At 46.8% G+C, this 19,787-nt stretch overlaps 1 protein-coding gene across 9 annotated transcripts in view; it reads right to left on the bottom strand.

Annotated features, from left to right (window-relative positions):
• THRB (thyroid hormone receptor beta) overlaps positions 1-19,324 on the bottom strand; it is a 177,688-nt gene extending 158,364 nt beyond the window's left edge. For 5 of the 9 annotated variants that reach the window (XM_069771431.1, XM_069771482.1, XM_069771501.1 and 2 more), the window contains exon 1: positions 5,562-5,783. The gene's annotated coding sequence lies outside the window, so the exon portion shown is untranslated. Of the gene's footprint in view, positions 1-5,326; positions 5,347-5,561; positions 5,784-15,286; positions 15,916-19,299 lie in introns of those variants that run through there. The other 4 variants (XM_069771450.1, XM_069771476.1, XM_069771441.1 and 1 more) reach the window with 4 other exon arrangements.
• Positions 19,325-19,787: the final 463 nt, after the last annotated feature.

Here is a 19,787-nt window from a genome sequence, read left to right as displayed (position 1 = left end):
ATCTTCAATTTATTAGTGCTCATTCTTTCTACAGGTAGGAAACGAAGAAGCAACAGCAGCAGCACTCCATACCTGCTGAAGTACAGCTTGGCTGGAACACATGCCGGCATAGCTGAGTCGAGATAAATAACGCAAAGTCCTGAGTGGGAGGTGCGGAGTTAACAGTATACTAAAGGAGGCCAAGGTGCAAGACCAAGGCAGTGGAAGAAAGACGTGAAGGTCTGCAAATCCATGAAGCATGAGAAAGCAAAAGGCCCAGAGTTCAAGAACATTGTACAGATGTAGATAACGAGAGCAAACATGACACATGACTCAAGGAAGCCGACTTGCTATGGTGATGAAAACAGCTGTTCTTACCCACAGAAGTATATTTTTCTCGTGAATATTTTAAAAATGCTTCATCCATATGTGTGTCACTAAGATATCAGTTACTGAGCAATTGTCCAATGATCCAACTACTTATGTAGTTGACAAGTACTTCTAATTTTCTTCAAAGAGGTCCTTTATTTTCCTACACCACAGCTGTTCCAAAGCACATCCTACAGTCAAGCAACATTCTTACTGTACCTGTGGCTTACAGTTCTTGCCTATCAACTCCCATGAAGTGATCCAGAAGACATTCAAACATCAGCGTTAGAATAGGCAAAAATATTTAGCAGGTGAGCAGAATTAATGATCTTCTATCCAAGATAAAAAACTATGCATTGTGTATGCATATATATAAGCAATTTGGTTCTACATGTACCAACTTCACTCCTTCCTCATCCAGCAAAGGAAAGACTTACATTTTTACTTTAAATTCACTTGAAGAGACATTGATCTTCTTGCCCTGTTTTCTACTTTACTATTAGGCAGTTTGACAATCAGTCCTTTTATTACTTCCAATGGAAAACAGAACCCTAATTTAATGGTTTAGGTTCACCAGAGGACACAGAACAGTTCTGTAATCTAGAATGATCACACTGCTTTCATGCGTATAATCTAATTATAACATAAGAGTATCTGCTGGTTTAGTTCATCAGTAAAAATAATTACAATTCTGTATATTTAAGACACTTGAGGATATACAGTAATTTTTTCTAAACTGCTGTTTATTCCTTTATTCTTTGGCTAATTTACTGGTTTAAGTTTCACAGGACCTTTGATTTCTAATAAGCTACAATAGGTCAGAGCAACATGTGAGTTTTTATGACCAAAAGCATTCAGAATTGAACATACGATTTAATTTTTGTATTTCAAAAAAGCATTTTATTTGCTTGCAATCTTATCCTGCCTAGTTGCAAGCTGCTACATGCCCTTTGGCAGTGTGACCATAAGCTGAAAAGGTTAACAACAGAACCAACTTTCCCAACTAATCTTTTTACCTGCGGTGTCCCCCTACCATAACCATGCTGTAAAGTGAAGTAGTTGTGATGAGTAATGGAAACAATCTCATTCACATGTTGTGAATTAAATGAGAGAAACAACTTATGCAAGATTCAATTACTTTATTCAAAATGTCCTCTTGGACCACATACAACCGATGCAATAACAGAGAATTGAAGAAATACAATTCTTTAATCTTTACAGAGAAATTACGTTTATTTGTAGTCTGCCCTTGATTTTCATAACAAAGGTTCTTATAACACATGCGTTGCTTGTTTAGTTATCCCTGTAAAATATGTGAAATCCTAGCTCATCCCTGAGAAGACAGAGTATCTCTCCACTGCACAATGACAAGTTTAAAAAGCGTCAGAAGCAGCACTGCCACACTACTGGCCACGTGAATTATTCTACTAACTTCTTTGATGGGATAAATTAACCCAAGCAGAGCCCCGGACTAACATACCTATACTGCATTTTCCACTACAGACTTACCTCCACCACTCAGAAGCTTTACTTCAGTTAACCAGATAGAAGGAGGAGAGTACCTTTGTGACAGCGGAATTCTGCTGTCCTAAACCTGAAGAGCTACTGAACGGCATGTATATATTTATTTGAATAGGGCCACGCAGAAGAGAGTCACTTCAGAAATTTGGAAAGGAGGGAACAAAGACGAACTGTGGAAATATTAGGAAAATCTCTCCTGATAGCCCTCTGACCCTGTCTGACAGAAAATTCACAAATTAAGGTCCTGACCATACTCTGTAGAAACCCAAGGCATGGATGTGCTGCCTCGTTCCTCGTGGGTAGCTGGACAGTGCCCCTCCGGTATCTCTTCCCTTCCTCCAGATGCTCACATGTTTTGGAAATCCAGCACGCAAAAGGACAAGACAGAGGAAATAGGCAGCTCTGCATTGCTACCCTGCATCCTGCAGTACAGCTCTGCCTTCTGCCATGACAGCTATCTCCTATTAAAGAGCAAATTAGTTTGGCTGGAAGAATTAGCACTTCCCACGTCCTAGAAGGAAATCCAAGACACGAGGGCTCACAGAAATTGTGCTACCTTCCTTCTCATGCCCTCCCTCATCTCAAGCTATTTACCTGAGCTTCCTTCATATGCATGCCTCTTTTGCCTTCTTCAACTTTTAGTAATAAGCAAACCCCAAATCAGTAAACCAGAATATGATGGAGGAGAGATAATGAGCTCCAGAATTTCCTTTTCCAAGGAGCCAAAATTCCTAGTCTCACCCTTCCGGTAGCAAATGAGATTCTTGCTGGAGGATGTCCTGCCTCAAATCAGGTGGGTTTTTTGAGGTTTCATCTTTTGATTCCCTTCCAAATAGAATCAAATTTCAAGACAGGCTACACTAGACAATAAACTCTGACAAACTTCCATGATTTAAGTTTAGTAATCCTTCTCCTCCCTACTTTTTTCTTGGCTGGGTTTTTACATACATAGCTAAGAGGAAAAATCCTGCTCATCATCAACAGGGAAGCCAGAAGAGGATATATGCCTACCACAGGCATGTGTTATTCTGCAAGCTTCTTTATGGAACACCAGTATCTGTTATCACTAACAACTTTCTCCCCTTCACCTTTAAAAAAAAAAAAAAAAAAAGGCAGCAAACAACCACATACTGAACAACGGAATTACAATATGCACATCAGAGAAAGCATGTCTAAGGACTTCAGATGTCCCACGACCGTAAACTCTTTGAAAAATACCTGAAGAAACCCATCTGCAGGGTAAGCAGCCGTCAGCGAAAGCAGATTCACTTTTTCCAACATCGCCCATTTTGGGGGGAATTGGGAAAAAGCATACATGTTGTCCTCACATAACAGGAAATTATCAGTTAATAAAATGAATGCTGTAGCATATAAAAGGGTGAACAAAAACACCACCACCACTTTCTAGTCAGCAAAAGAACATTCCCACACAGGAGAAGGAGACAGCACAATAAATTTGACTTTACATAATGACTTGGATATGCAAAGAATTTCAAAAGCACTGAACAATTTGGAGTAGCCATGATGTGTTCAACACTAGCTCATACAAGACTTGATCCAAACCCACTAAAAATCAATGGGAGATTTTCCATCGACTCTAACAGACTTTGGTTTGAGCCCTTTCAGCTCTGAACGTCAGAGTCCGCACAGTTAAAAGCCGATGCAAACCACAGCTAAATCCTCCCTCTTCTAACATGGGAGCCATAGGACATTTACATTTCCTCAGGACCATCAAGCAGCAGCGCCCTCGGTTTCACAACTGGTACGTCAGGACTAGATTATTCCATCATTAGCAAGTAACAATGGAACACACCAGCTCATCCAAAGGTCACCAATTCAAATAAACTGAAGGAAGGCTGAGACTAATTTAAGGGTCCTGGGACTAATACGAAGGGTGATTTTGAGCCAGTTAGTAGAATAGGAAAAAAAACCAGTCTTGTGAGGAAGGAAGTAGGCTTATCTAGTTTCACGAAACTTTTGTTGTTATTGTGCCTTAAACAGCTGTTCTATCAGAAAATGCAGGGCTATACCCTCCAGTGACTTACTCCAGCTTCTTCACTTTGAAAAAGGCTATACATTTAAATAGTTATATTGCTTACAGTCCTAAGTAAGGGACAGAACTCAAGCCCCTCACTGTAAGGCAACACTGCTAACTAATGCAACTGCATTTATTAAGTCTCCTGAAAATTACCTTTTTACTACAGAAATTTCTTATAAAGAACTAACCCTTTGCTCTGTTGGGTTTTGTTTTTTGGTTTTTTTTTCTCAGATGTTTGTTCAGAAGTTGGGGCTAGGAAAACAGGAACCAGAAAATCTAGGAAATTGTCTCAACACACTAGTACTGAACTGCAAAAGGAAAACAAACTGTTTTATAAAAAGTTCCACAGTCTATCAATTATGCAAACGTATATTTACGACAGACTAAGTTTTGTAAATAAAAGCTAAATATATTACTATAACTAGCAGATGGCTGAGTTCGAATGTATGAATTCTGTGTCAAGTTAAAATAATAAAAGGAACACGTGTATACTGTCAAAAAAAAAAAAGTCTCATTCGCCCTCCTGAGTCAGAGCTGGTATTTATTACAGCATTTTTAACCTGTGCTTCTCCTTCCACCGCCCGGATTACAGGAGTGCAAACAAGGTTTCTGGGGACCACGGATGTGTCGGGCTCCTGCCACTCACCAGAACAGGTGGGATCGTTTCCACCGGCAAATGGCTTGTCAAGACTGACAATTTTCCCTTTTCCTTTTTACTCATACGCTGCCTGATCAATCCATCCCCGGCAGCTTTCAAGCCTTCCCCTTCTATATTTAGTTAACAATTAACACGTTTGGCTTTTTAACTTCACGGATTTCTGTTGTTGCTGCTTTAGAAAGTCAAATAAAACTTCAATGGATAAACTCTTTAACGGGGAAATACCACCGATGCCGCAAACATAAATAAATAAGGAAACGCCGGCAGACACGCACGCCGCCGGCTCCCCCCTCCACCTGCCCGGCACCGCCGACCCCCGCGCTGACCAACACCGCCGGCTGCCGCGGCCCCCTCCCCGCCGGGCCGGGCCGGGCCGCGCCGGGCCGCCGCTCGCCCCCCGCCGCCCCCGGATGCTGCGGGCGGCGCCCCGACGGGCCGGCGGAGCTCTCGCTCTCTTGCTCTCTCGCCGGCAGCGTCCGCGCACCGCTGCCGCCGCTCTCCCCGCCGCTGACGGTTAAACACAGTGAGCGGCCGGCGAGCGCGGCTCGCCTCCCCCGCGCCCGCCCCGCAGCCCCCCGCCCCCGGCACGACGGGGGCACGGCCGCGACGGGGGGCAGCGCGGCGTGCGCCACGGCCGCCCCGCGACGCCGACTGCGGAGCCGGCACCCCCTGCCCGCCGCCGGAGCGCCCGCCCACGCCTGCGGCCGGGGCGCGCTGCACCCCCCCCCTCCTCCTCCGCCCCCGCCGAGCGGGTGACTTACCGGCGGAGCGGAGCGGAGCGGCCCGCCTCGCCTGCCCCGCGCCCCTCGCCTCCCGCCCGCCCGGGCGCGGCGCGGTGCCTCTCGCCGGGTCCCTCCCGCCAGCCGCCGTCTGGCTGCGGACGTGACCTGGATTCCCCCCGCCTGCGCCGCCGCCTCCCGCGGGGCCGCGCACACGCCACGCCGCGCCGCGCTGCGCCCCCCCCGGCCCGGCCCCGCCCGCCCCGCCGCCGCTCACCTCCGGCCGCGGCGACCCGCCTCGCCTCCGCGCCTCCTCGCCGCCCCGAGCGACGCGCAGCGGAGCGGAACGCAGCGTTACGCAACGCGCCCCGCGGCCCCTCCGCGCCGCGGAGAGGGTCGCCGGGAGGCGGGCGCGGGGCGGAGGGAAACCGCGGCGGAGCCGGAGCCGGAGCCGGAGCCGAAACCGCCCCCGGCGGCCACTTGTAGCGCCGCTGGGGCTGGCGCCCGCAGGCGGCCGGGATCCCCCCGGCTGCGGCGCGGCGCGGCGCGGCGGGCGGTGCCCGGGCAGGGCGGGCCCCGGGGCGCCGGCGAGTCAGCCCTTCTCCCGTGGGCCCGGGCGGCGGCGGCGGGCGGCGAGGTGCGGGGACGGGGCTGCGGCGGGAGCCGCTGCGAGGGGACCCGCGGCGCTTTTCTGCCACGGAAATTAAAAGCCCGGCGGCGGTAACGCCGCAAGATGCGGCCGCGGATCGCCCTGCCGGAGGGGCACGGGCGTGGGCAGAGGGAGGAGGAGGAGGGCGACTCCCCCGTGGTCGGAGGCCGAAGGCAGCGGCCCCCCTTAACAAGTCCGCCGCAGGCACGGAGGCCGTGCCTCAGCCTCTGGAAGCGGGCACCCGGGCCAGCCGCGGCTTTGCGCAAACAGACAGTCAAAGGGCTTTTTGATCGCACCTCCTGCATCCCGCCGGGCTGCCCCGGTTATTTACCGCGTCCCTCTCCCAGACGGGCTTTGTCGCCGTCGCACGGGCGCCGGCAGCCCCGGTGGGTGCAGGCGGCTGGAGGTCCCGTCCCTGCAGGGATGACCCGCGGGGGCTCTCCCCTTGCCCCCGCACCTCTGGGTTTGGGGAACCGGCCCCAGCCCGGGGCTGGGCGTGAGGGCGGCTGGGCAGGCCGCAGGCCCTGCGGACAGCCGACCCGTGCGGGAGTCCGCAGGGACGAGGCGGGCCGTAACCGGCACACCCGCTCTGAGGGGAAAACGAAGGCTGACGGGCCTCTGGCCTACAAAACCGGGGGAAACCGAGTCTCGGAAACACGATCGCTGCACCTCGGCCCAGCGCAAATGCTGCTTCTTGCTCGTAGCAAGGCAGGCAGTTTTGGGAGGCCGTACGTGCCCTGGCCTTCAGTCACGCTCAGAAGGATGTGCCGTGCCAGGAAAAGGATGACGGTGCATCCCCACCACCCATCTCTAATTCATGAGCCAGGGAAGGCAAGGAAGGAGAAGTACCCAGAGTCTCGTTAACAGCTATCAGCTTGAGCGAGTAAGATGGCGTCTGAAGGAACAGGCGTGAAAGCAATAGCTACTTGAAAAGAATAAGATCGGTTTGTTTTTCCTTAAGGAATTACAGGAATATTAAACCCTTCTTGCAGTTATAAATCATTTAATGCAAATCATTTAATCCAAACAGAATTTTTACAGGCTCATGAGGCTCACTCATTTTGCCAAGAGTGAGTCATGTACAAATAAAATGAAACCAACAAAGAAAAGAGCTCTCATACCATGTGTATGTGGGTGATCCTTTGAAAAACTTGTAATTATTTTTTTAACTCTACCACAGCCAGGAAGACAGGTTTGTGAAGCAGGAGCGAACCTTGATAACCGAGCTGTAGCCCATCGACATGTATTTTCCTTCACCCAGAAAAGTAACACAACAGGTCCCTTGTCGGGCCGACAGCAGCAACGGCGTGACTGACGTATCGGCAGCCCCTCAAAGGCCGCCATTTCAAACCAAGTTGTGTACTGACATACTAAGGAAGCAAAAGACTTCTCAAAAAAAAATTAAAATAATGTTAAGTGATTAATACTTAGTAAAAGAATGCAGTAGGCAGTTAATCCCTCACTTATGGGTTAGTTAAGGACATGAGTTAAACGTCATTCTTCACTCTCTGTGTCATAAATATGTGCTAAACACAGAGCACAGCATGAACCAGTGGGGTGGTGATGCACTGCTCTGCAATGACTAAAATGCAGGGACGCAAAGCCACGTGGTAGTGAGAATGGGAGCCTTAAAATGTGTCATCATCTCCATCGAATGAAGCTGATCCAGAAGGCCGTTCACTGACAGGAACGGCAAGTGATTGTGGATACTAGAGCGCTACAGCTTCCTAGTACATCTGGATGCCGACTCCCCGCATCATCTGGAAGAGATATGTCGGAGTATGTCAAAGTGCTCCTCTAGCCACCTACTTTGTGTTTTGACACGAGGACAGATGCTCCTGGGTCCTCATGTGACCACAGTCTCCCTTCCACCTGCCTGGCCAGAAGACGATACTGCCCATGGACTGTAAGTCCCCCACGTGCAGTAGGACAGAAACGGGGAAGGAGTCCAACAGCATTTTGGTAACAAGTCAAGGGGTTGGACTTAAGGCAATAGAGCTGCCCAGGTCCAGTGTGTGGTGTGGACACCAGTGGAGCAGAGGGCCCCAGATTTAGGCAATCCAGGACCCTAGGCCCTCTGTGATTTTCACTATCAGTGGCCCCGCCAGTGCCTGAAACGCCACTCCCGCCTGGCAGAAAGAGAGGTCCTCTTGTTCCCTTCGGGAGTTTGAAGGAATCTCTGCTTGCCTTGTTGCTACCAGGGATGTGCTGTGTCTACCGTGCATTCACATAAATGCTTCTTACACAGAGACCGTGAGACGTGGGTTCAGTACAACAGCAGGGCATGTAGAATTGCTTCTGAAATGCTGCACTATCTGTACTACCTGACCTGGAGCAGGCACTGAAGAGGGAGGGAGGGAGGGAGCACATAGCTTGTATGGCCAGGAAAGTAATGACAACATTTTCCTCCTCCCTGACAACCGAAGTTCAGGTCATCTACAGGCATAAGCTCCCACTGCATCCCACTGTGTCCCACTGCACCGTGTTACCCGCAGGCCATGACTTTGTTCACAAATACAGGAGTCGGAAACTTCCTTCAGTTAAAAAGCAACCTAACACTGACCTCGTCAAATGACCAAGAGCTGGACCAGGAGTGCATAGGATGTAATCCAGCTCTGAGATGAGCTGGAAGAGAATCTATACATCTTTCATAGGGCTCTTGTCAATGAAACAGTATTTTTTCTTTCACATTTCAAAGCACAGACATAACTTGGTACCCTTGTGGATTTCAGCTTTTTATCCTGTACTGGTCTCAATTTGCTTTTCCTCCTAAATAATTTTGCCTAGCTTTCATACCTGGGGGATGGGCAGGCAGGGGAGAACATCAGTTCAGCTGGGCTTTCTAATGGTAATGGACATCTTGCATCTGCCATCAACTGGCAGATTGCCTTGTTACGGGTTCTTTCAATTGTTTTTGCCTATGGATCTTTGATTTTAGAATGGTTGCTTGGCAAATCAGTTCAGATACAAATGACTGTGTTTTTCTCAGAAGTATTACACACCTCATCTGTTCTTTTTTGAGGAGGGGTGTTACTAATTTGTTTATACACAAGCAGGCAGATAGCACAGGCATTGAAACACGGGCTAAGGAAGCAGCTGAATCACTTGACCACCGAGCACACATTAGCTGGTGGACAGAGGAGCCCCTAATCACTTTCTGAAGGAACGTCTTACAAAACATGCAGGTTTTCTTATTATTTGTAATTTCTCAGGCCTCTTATTTCTTCAGTCCTCTGAAGCATGTACTACAGCGCATGGGAAAATGGCAATTGAAGACGAAACGGTTACAGTAAAGCAGCCCAAAGTGTCAGTAGTTTAAGATCCCTCTGAAGTCTGCTGATTAAATGAGAACCTCACCTTTTGGCAGACAAAGAGAATCCAAACCATTTTGTTTTAAAAACCTTACAAGGAATGTCGAAATCAGGAAGCATACATGCCCCTTTTCATTTTTTAGACTACCAGTAGTGGGCCAGCACAGCAGGAAAGCATCCTGTGTGGGTCCCTCTTTAAACCACGGATAACCAGCGCTTATACGCACAACAAAACTACCAGGCAGTACGTGAATACAATGACTTTAGATTAACTTCCATTTATTATTAATGATAGCTGAGACCAATCTTCTCTAAATGCCATGAAAGACTTTAAAAAAAGTTGGTGTTAACTGAAGGTATTTGGCCAACATCCTCTAGTCTTTGTCTGGAGCAAACATCCGTTTCCTGAAAAAAACTGATAATAAACCACTAATACTATATACTGTTTAATTCTTTTCCTCTTTGATTTCCATTTCACCATACAGTGTAATATATGTCTGTTTCAAGATTTCTGGGGAACCTAAAAATAACCTAACGTAATAATACTTTGGTTTTGCACAGAGATCCAATTCCCTCCTGCCATCAGCATTCGAGGGGAACCACAGCAGATGTATAAGAACAGAAGAGAAATGAATGAAAATCGAGACAAATAGGAAAGAAAAATAAATAACCAGAAGGAAAGCAAAAGAGAGAGAAACAAACCTAGAGACACAATCTAACCTTCAATACACAGTTCATATCCATTTTTGATCTTCCACAAAAAAATACAGCAGGGAATTTTTTTTCAAGTTATGCAGGGATGTACATGGCACAGGACCACAAAACCAAATGAACAAGGGCAAAAAAATCTGAACTGAAAGAAAAACGGCAAGATTCGTTTTTTTAACGAATATATTTTTAAGGTCTGTGTTTCTAAATTGCAACAACAAAGTATCGAGGAAAACAGTCTTAGCCCTCCTACACTGAAGCAGGCTTCCAGACTAAATAGGAATTTGTGCATATTCTCCTTTTTATTGCAAAAGCTGTTTTACTAAAAAAGGCTATTTGGACTGTCATCAAAGGATGATGTGGAGGTTCAAGAAAGTTCAAAACGGATCAGACAATTTATGGTCAATAAGTCTATTGATGGCTAGTAAACATTATGATGCAATCCAGTGAAATCTCTGGCTCAGGAAATTCCCATAACCTCTGACTGCCAGAAGTTAGGAAATCCTACACTTGTCCTATTTCTTCCAGCCGTTCTGCAAGCATCCTCTACTCATCCCAGTCAAAGGTGACTGGGCTAGATGGGCTACCGGAGTAAACAAAACCAGTAGTTCATACTTCTTACGCTCTGAAGAGATGATCAAGGCCATTCTTGTCATGTTATGCTGCCAGCTGTGATGAATTTTTTAATGATCCAAGTCATGGCTCCAAATCTCATAAAAATGATAGTTGACCTAGTTTGGATTTCCCCAAAATACACAGCAGAAGCAACTCCACATTAATAAATTAATGGCAAAAGTAGGTGACAAATGACAGGCTTCATTAGCTCAGATCTGCAGCTTCTCCTTCATATTGAATGGGATGGACAAAGGGTGAGATGGGCACACGAGTAAGGACAGCCCGTCAGGCAAGAAGAAATAGCATTTAACTGACCTGCAGAAAAGTCTCTAGTTCGAAGTGGGTGTGATAGCACCAAAGGCTTTGCACACAGATCCCTTTCAGCGGTGGGTAAGAGACATCTCTTTCGAGAAGAATCAAAGCAAGAGTGAATGCAGCTCTGAGAGAAGGTAGAGCAGGAAGATGGCTAGAAATCCTGTTGAAACCAGATCCCTTGTCCCAAACCACTGCGGTTTCAGTTAAAAGATTAGGGCTTGGAAAAGCTCCTGCATTTGGAATAATTATAACTGGGTTACTCTGAGGGAAAGCTAAAACCCACTGGGAAGAGGCTTGATTTTGGAGGCCTGACAGAAGCAAGAGCTTTGCAAGTTCTCCCATTCCTAATCTAAGACCATATGGAGCTCAACTACCAGGTGGGTGGGTGTATTAATTGAAGGAACGTGCAGCTCATCGTATTCGAAATCAACTTGTTCTTCATAAGTGAGCATTACTATGGAAAACAGCAAGAAACAGAGATGCCAGGAAACAACCTCCATCTCTAAGTAAAAAAATAACAAAAACTAGGAATTGGGATTCCACCTTTCTACTAAGCTCAGAACAGAACGTAGAAGCCTCATATCTCTTCTCTGGAGAAGATGAGGACATCTACTCATTTCAGTAAGTGAAAACATGTAAAATAATGCACTATCATCTTTCCATTCATTCTCTGTCTCTTGCTTTAGCGGTATTTTGCTAAGTTTTATTTTAGCAGGCCTAAATCGTGGAGTGGATGAGATCACTTTACCATCTTCATCCTGAATCCAATCATAGCTGGATTTCTGGAATAATTCAGAGACATGCACAGAGTTTTCTTTGAAGTATTTTGGTTCCTAAGTTCCTTCAAAGGTATGGAAGAGAAATATTACCATGGTGCTAGCAGAAATGCTGTAACGGTACAGCACTATAATTCTATTATTTTACAATGGCTGTTGCCATTTTTTGCTCCAAGTGTAGCACATAGTGTAGTATATATACCTGCTCAGCGTAATATGTAGCACTGGTACAGTTCCAACAGTCATATTTCAGTAAAGGCCAATTTAAACACGATTTGCCTGACATACAAGAGGAAAGCCTACTCCGAGTGTGATTATGGGCTTCATGTTGTGATACTTATGCTAATAGTGTCTGAAAAAAGAAGCAGTTCCTTCCCCTAGAAAACCTGATCTGCCAGGAATCCCAGAAGATGCTTTGGAGGCCAGCTTGAAAAATCTCCCTGTAGGACCTGCCAAGGAAGAGTCCTACTTTAGTCAAACTCTGGCTTTTCAAGTGACCTTACCCAGTATAAACGTGCTGCAGCAGAGTGGCAGCGTTACCCAGTTTGCATAAGTCTTTGCAGAGGGAAGTCCTTCAGTAAAAGGTCTTGCTTGACTTCTAAAGAGTAAATATAGTAAGCCATAGCATAGCACAGCACTCAGCAGTGCTATACTTTTTTATAGTTACCTGGTCAGCCAAAGCCCAATAACATTAAAATTAAAAAGCTAATTATGACCCGAATACAATGAGAAGTATTATGGGAACACCTACAGATCCTACCTGGTGCACTCAGACCCACGGCTATGAACTCCTGGAACAAATTAGAAACTGGCGCTACCGTAATAGCTGGGTATCTCCTTTCTTTAGGATATATCTGAATGAGCAAAACATGAACAAACAAGCAATGGATGAGACAGATAACTAGCTAATTCCAACATGCAGGAGCCTCCTGCTTGTAACTCATCCACTCTAGTCAGCCCTCTGACTATTGAAAAAACTATCCACCAAATCTATTCTCCTGTACCAGAGCAATAAACAAATTAGAAATGCACAGAAACAGGCTGAACAACTTGCATGTTGTTTTTAAATTATCTTCATAAAAAGGAGAACTTGGGGAGGAGCTGGGGATGATTAGAAACTGATGATGGCATACACTGCCTGCTTTTCCTCCCTCCAAACATAGCACTTCATTTCTTCCAATTCACTAGGTATTCAGACACACCGAGAGCAGCTACTTGTTCTTTCTAAAGACTTTTTAGAAAGCTGGCACTTACCCTTTTAGCACCGTCAAGAGGAAATAAACCTTTGAAGAAATCTTACCTACTGAAACCACTTTTTAATGCTCTAATGATTTTTTAAAAACAACTTGAATTTTGCCCAAAATGTCATTACAAAACAGAAGGAAAGCACTTACCCACCCCGACTATAGAATTCCCGATACAACACGATAATCATCTGAACGGAGGAGATTCTCCAGAAAAAGTGTGTATTTACTGTTTATTACAGTGCCGTGTTTCATCATTCAACATTGCAAATGCCCATTAATAAAACAGCATTAATTGGTTTTATAACAATTCCAGTTCAAAATCTTCTTTTTGGAACTCTAATTGATCCTCCAAATGAGCTTTATTAATCATTGACGAAAAACTGGCAAAATCCTACACTGTATTTTGGCAACCTTTCAAAATGTCCAATTAGGTCAAATCAAGAAAGCCCTAGAAACCAATTACAGCAGCACTCCTAAGCCAAAAAAAAACTCATTGTACTCTGAAACAATTGCAACATTATAGGAAGAAAACCCAAACCAAAACCCTCAATCATGATCTGGTTATGCACCTGAAATACCACCTCCATAAAAACATGCCAAATGGCCACTCCTTGAACCACATTAATTAATGATATTTGCTCACAGGTTTTATTTATCAGCGTGATAAATGTCACCAAGCAGTTCACCGTAAGACAGCGCCAGCGAGTTCCTTAATCTGTCAAGCGAACGCTTGCTCCCCTTCAGCATTTTTCTATACATCTCATCTTCAGCGTTCTAATTTCACATGTATACAAAGTCTTGAGTTTCATGTGTTCTGTATCTCACCTGCATGTTTGTACATTAACAAATATGTTGACAATGCGATAAAAATAATCTTGGCGGCAAGAACAATGGCAACCTTTATCTAACTTCCCAAGAATGTGATCTTTGCTTCGGCAGCACTACTGCACGTACAGCCATAGGTGCTGGTGGGCTGTTTGAGGTATGTGTTGCTGCCAATCCTAATCCCACCACCCACAGTTCAGAATTAATTAGGACTTGAAGATGCCAGAGGGAAGCAAAACAAACAAAAATAGCATTTTAATTAACTGTAAACAATAATTAAAATTCTGCATTATGTTTAGCATCTGCACATTTCTGGACTTAACTGCAGTGACTCTGAATCTAATGAGATCATCCAACTAAATCCCAGAGGACTGGACAGATCTCAGATCCTAAGTGTATCTCCTATTATATCTCAGAATGGTAAATAATTCATGCATCCTTATTGGGAAGACCAGTAATTAAAATTCAGAAAATAACACTGTAAATGAACCAAAATCCATATACCCTGGCCAGACTAAAGGAGAACAAAACGTGCACATATATAGTAAGTAGGTTTTGAGTTTCCAATTCCAGATGTACACTTGTTCTGCAACTCCATAACACAATCGTCCCCACTTAGTTTAGTTCGTTATTTTATTATTTATTTACTTACTTATTTACAGTTCCCTTTTAGTTTTTTTATTAACCTTTTTTAATTACCTGTCATTATACCAACAAAATTAGGAAGGTGGTATTATACAACATTCTTTTGTCAAAGTCACGGAAGTTACTTCCAACGTTTTCCACTCCGATGCTCTTTTAATTACAATGTGGAGACACAGAGCCCTCTAAGTTTCTTCCTATCTATTTGTCCTGCTTTTGGCTGGAATAAAGTTAAATTTTCTTCTTAGTAGCTGGTGTAGTGCTGTGTTTTGCATTTAGGATGAGACTAACGTTGATAACACACTGATGTTTTAGTTGTTGCTAAGCAGGAATTTTCAGCTTTTCATACTGCCCTGCCAGCGGAGGCTGGGAGTGCAGAACAAAGTGGGAGGGGACACAGCAAGCACACCTGACCCAAATGAGCCAAACGAGTATTCCATACCATATTACATCATTCCCAGTATATAAACTGGGGGGAGTTGGCTGGGGGGCACTGTGGCTTGGGGCTTGGCTGGGCATTGGTCAGTGGGTGGTGAGCAACTGTATTGTGCATCACTTGTTTTCCTTATTCTATTATTGTTGTTGGTTTTTTTTTTCCCCCCTTCCTTTTCTGTCCTATTAAAGTGTCTTTAGCTCAACCCATGAGTTTTACTTTTTTTCTTTGATTCTCTCCCCCATCCCACTGGGTGGGGGGAATGAGTGAGTGGCTGTGTGGTGCTTAATTGCTGGCTGGGGCTAAACCACAACACTATTTTAGTTACTCAGCTTTCTCTGCCATTTGATCTTCAGCTGGCTAGTTTACAAATTGGATCTCATCAGTTCATCTGAACACAAAGTATTACATTCCCTCAACTCATGCTTGAAACAGTCACCTGTCATTCAGAAGTCAAACCTCTTAACAAAAATCTCCTTACCTTCACCAGGAGGACTGGTAAACTTCCTGAAGTTTTACTTTACCATGAGCTTGATCAAGGGTAACCACCAGGACCTAGCCATACAGAAGAAAGTCAAGGGTTTCTCTTGTGCCCATCTCTAGAAACCTGAAGGAAAACATCTGTCTGAAGTAACCACGTGCCTTTTGTATTCTGTCATTTTCCAAAAATGGCTAGACCAAACCTCTTAACATTTATTAACTACAGCTAAAACTTTGATTCACAAAAGGAAGATAACCCAGCTCATAATACCATTTATATAATGGACTCAATATTACAGCCCCCAACTTCTCATTTGAATTATAGCCACTACATGGCAGACAAGTGCAAAGTTTTAGCTAGTATGTTGAAAGCTTTGTGTGGATCCTTTTCTTCCTCCCATTATTTGTTTACTAATCCATTAATATAAAAATCAGGGAATGTTTGGAAGATCCTGCATATCTCTAGCCCTCTTTCAGCTTGAGTTTCATAGGTTCCTCAGGTTTCATAGGTTTCATGTATTCTCCCTTACATTTTGCTAAACTAGTAGGTACAGAAGATGAACTGATTAGGAATGCTGTGATTAATGTTTTCACTTCCATAGCACATTGTTTGAAATGCAAATTGAAGAATTGTAATGGAAGTATTAAGAACTTCATAAAACAGTAAAACCAGACTGGTATGTATTCAGGAAGCCAAGGTCAGACCCAAGTGTAAGGTCTATGTCAGGATGTATCCTAATGTAAGGATATCTTTTGTTAGAATGACTGCCATTATTTAGGACTGATTGCAAGTGTGGCTGAATTGCTTTGTTGACCTGGAAAGGTCAGGAAGTTTACTCTGTTTTTCCTCTCATTTTATGTATGTCACGCCTTTTCTTTAACCATCTGTACTCTCATAACTGCACCAGTTCACTACTTTTGTCTTTCTACAAAAGCTTTCCTTGCATTTTCCTTTTTATTCATGTATTATTTTTTTCCTGTTACAGTGGCAAACACCCCATTAAAAGTGCTACATTTCCTTTGGGTGGATGAAGAAACCAGTAATTGCCCCCCTTTCTTTACATGAAACGCTGTTTTGCCATGACCTAGAAGGCCCAGCTTGGTACAGGATAGCTATAGGCTGCTCTCTGGTCTGAGGGACATCCTGTAACAGACCATACCTCATAGTCGCGTACGTGCTGCTGTATGAGAGCTGCTGAACCTCAGCCCTTATCACAGCTGCTCCTTCTGGTTGGTAATACTTTCCAGGAAACTGCCTCACAATCTTTTGTCTCTCTTTCAGATGTATATAAAATCTGTATTTCCTACAAGTACCCTTGGTTTGCAGTGCCTCGTAAGGGAGTTTCAGGTTTTCCGCCTTAACTTATTTGGCCTTCCTTCTGACATCCCCCTGGTTGGGGCAGATACAGCGTTCTGTATCGGCTATTTTCCTGCTTAGTCCTTTTCCATTTCCTGGAAAAGCAGCCCTTAGCACATTCAGGAATTTCTCAGGTTTCTCCAGTGCATCTTCATTTGCCCAGAAAACAAACCAGGGGCTGGGGTTCTAGTTTTATCTGCTGTCCACATAGCAAAACTAGCCCACAGTTCCCTAGGACAGAAGTTTTGCATCCCTCCCTCCCAGATGAAAGTCTCCAGGAAGGTCTGTAGCAGTTCTGCTACCTACTTATGCTCTGTTTCCCGCTCTCTTTTCCTAATCCTTTTCCACAACTTTTCTACAAGCTACTTCTCTGCTCCTGCCTTGCTCAGGTTGATCTCCAGATTGCAACAATTTGTGTGATGAAAATAATCGTAATTAACCTCCTTTGCCTCAGCTGCTTTCTGAGTAATACTAACTTGTGTCTTTTTCGTTTGACTCTCTTAAGCTGGTCAGCTAACTCCAAAATTACCTTCTGAAAATGTTTATGTTACCTGGAGCACTTCAACTTCTTATTAATAAGAAGTTTCCCTCATTATCAAAGACATTTCTTTGGATTTCGCTTTCTTCCCCAGCCTTTTTTCCCAAAACTTTTCCATTTCAGCTTTTTCCATGAAAACAAAGCATTGTTGTATTAGCAGGTTCTCTTTCTTTCTTTCTTTCTGCTAGGCCTCATTTTTTAAGAGATTTCCTTTTTAAATCTGAGACAATATGTCTTTCTTCATTTCCCTAATAAATCCCGATACCATTTCCCATAACAATGCCTTCTCATTTATCCTGTTCCGGTTTTATCTCAACTGCTCAGTATAAGTTTATATCAGAAGCTGTATAGTTTTGTTTTATGTTTATTGATTCAACGAAAAAGACCAAGACCTTAAACTTTTGCAGCCCAACATGCTGTTGTGCTTTGCATTTTTAACCAAGTTTTACTCCTTTTGGCAATCTTGCTTGTACAGATAGACTCTACTAACTTTTTTTTAATGATACGCAGTATCTTTCTGCTTTCCTTTGCAACTGGTTTAGCGCCTCAGTCCCCTGCAGTATTTTCTTTCAGGTATAGTTTCTGGGAAAACAAATCTTTAACATGTGAAAGAGCTGTGATTTGACTAGCCTATAGGTATGTTCCGCAGTGCTCTCTCTTCATCGAGGCTCTTTCTGCTTTTCACTGCATCCTGCTTGCTCCAGGGCACAACCGACCCACGCTGCACGACCTAGCAGAGCGTCCTTCTATGACGATGGTGGTCACCTCACAACACATGGCAATATCTGGACCCGGGAAAGCCCCAATTTCCTCACCAGAACACTGCTTTTCTGGTCATATGGATTGAGCACAAGTTGCAGGGACATTTCTTTTTTTTGCCCAGAGGTGCTTTCCTAGTCTAATAATAATAAAATAATCTCAGATCTTTATCACAGCCTTAGTGGGCAAGAGCTGACCCTGCCTTGCTTGCAGCTGATGGTGTTTTGCCACCGTTTGGGTGAAAAGGAAGCTCTGTCCCTCATGGAGGAAGACTGTGCTATGACAGAGACGCGAGGCACGAGAGCCAGGACATGCACTCTCTTCTCCTCAGGTCTGCCACCTGTTGCTGCAGGACTGAGGAAAAGTTAGTCCATATTCCTGTGTCTTGCACCTTCCACATAATGCGTATTCTGTGTTAGTTTGTCTGCATCTCTCCCGCAGAAGCATCCCACGGAACTCACTCTGCAACTGTATGATTTTCCATGCGGCACTGAGTTCACTCGACTAGGAGGCGAGCAGCGCCTACTTTTTTAAAAATACTGGTTAATTATCCTTCACAGCCACAAGTACAATTAACAAACAGCGCTGTTACCACATTCACAGAAGGGTTCCTACAACTTGTCTCAATCTGTCAGCTGGTCACAGAGTACTCTCTGAACGATAACCGCACACGGACGTTGCCATGCGCGGCCTGAACTCCCCAGCGTCTCTCAGCCGTCTCCCGTGCCACCGTCCCAGCTGGGCTCAGTGCTCCCACACGCTCCGAGCAGCGACAGCAGCGTGAAGCCCCTGGGAAGCCGCCCCCCCCGCAAAGTCTCCGCCGCTCCCTGGGGTGGGGGAAAGGGATGAACGCTGCAGAAGCAGCAAAAGCGACGCAGCCCTTCCCGGAGCCTGTTTTCTTCCCGTGCAACGAGTAAACACATCTGGTAAACCGAAGGGCGGGCGGACGCTCGGTAGCTGAGGCTGCCCTCGCGGCTCCGGCCCCGTCCTCGCACCCGCGGGCAGCGCGGGGAGCCCCAGCACGGCTGGCCAGCGGAGGGAGCGCCGTTCCCCGGGCGGCGGCACACCGGGGCCTCCCCGCCCCGGCGGCAGGCCGGGCCCCGGGCCGCTCCCGCCCGGGCGCCTCCATCCCCCGGCGGCGCGCAGCCGCCCCAGCCGAGGGCCGGCACAGGGCAGCGGCCCCGGCCCCCCCCACCCCCCGCCGCCCGGCGGAACCCCCGCGCGGGCTTCCCGCCCCGCCCGGCCGCCGCTCCGGCCCCGCCGGCCCGGGGAGGGGAGGGGAGGGGGGGGGCTCCCCCCGGCCCCGTCGCCGCGGCCCGGCGGCCGCCGGGGGAGCGGGGAGGGACGCGGGGAGTCTCACCTGCCAGAGGCGAGCGCCGAGCGGGAGGCGCCGGGGCGGCTGCGGCGCTTCCTGCGGCGGGAGGCGGGCGCTGTCCCCGGCTGACCCCGCGGGGCGGAGGGGGGGGCGGCGGCGGGACGCGGGGCCGGGCCGGCCGGGCGGCCGCCTCTCCGCCGGGGAGGGAGGCGGCCGGGAGCGGGGCCGAGCGGGGCCGTGCGGCGAGGCGGCGGCGGCCGGTGGCCGCTCCGGCGCTGCGCGCTGTCATGGCAGCGCGGCCTGGCGCGGCGCGGCGCGGCGCCACACGGCTCCCGGCGGCGGCGCGGCCCGGCCCGGCCCGGCCCGAGGGGAGCCCCGCTCCCCGCCGCCGCTTCCCCGGCGCGGAGCTCGCTCCGCCGCGCAGCTGCCCTGCCGGGGGTGGGGGGACGCGACACATGCCAGCCGAGGAGGACAGCCCCGTCGGGGGAAGCAGCCCCGGGGGAAGCGCGGTCCGTCTGTGCGCCGCAAGCCGT

This window comes from Haliaeetus albicilla, chromosome 2 (genome assembly GCF_947461875.1).
Source record: "Haliaeetus albicilla chromosome 2, bHalAlb1.1, whole genome shotgun sequence".
Classification (NCBI taxonomy): Eukaryota; Metazoa; Chordata; class Aves; order Accipitriformes; family Accipitridae; genus Haliaeetus; species Haliaeetus albicilla.
This window is presented reverse-complemented; position numbering and strand designations above follow the sequence as displayed.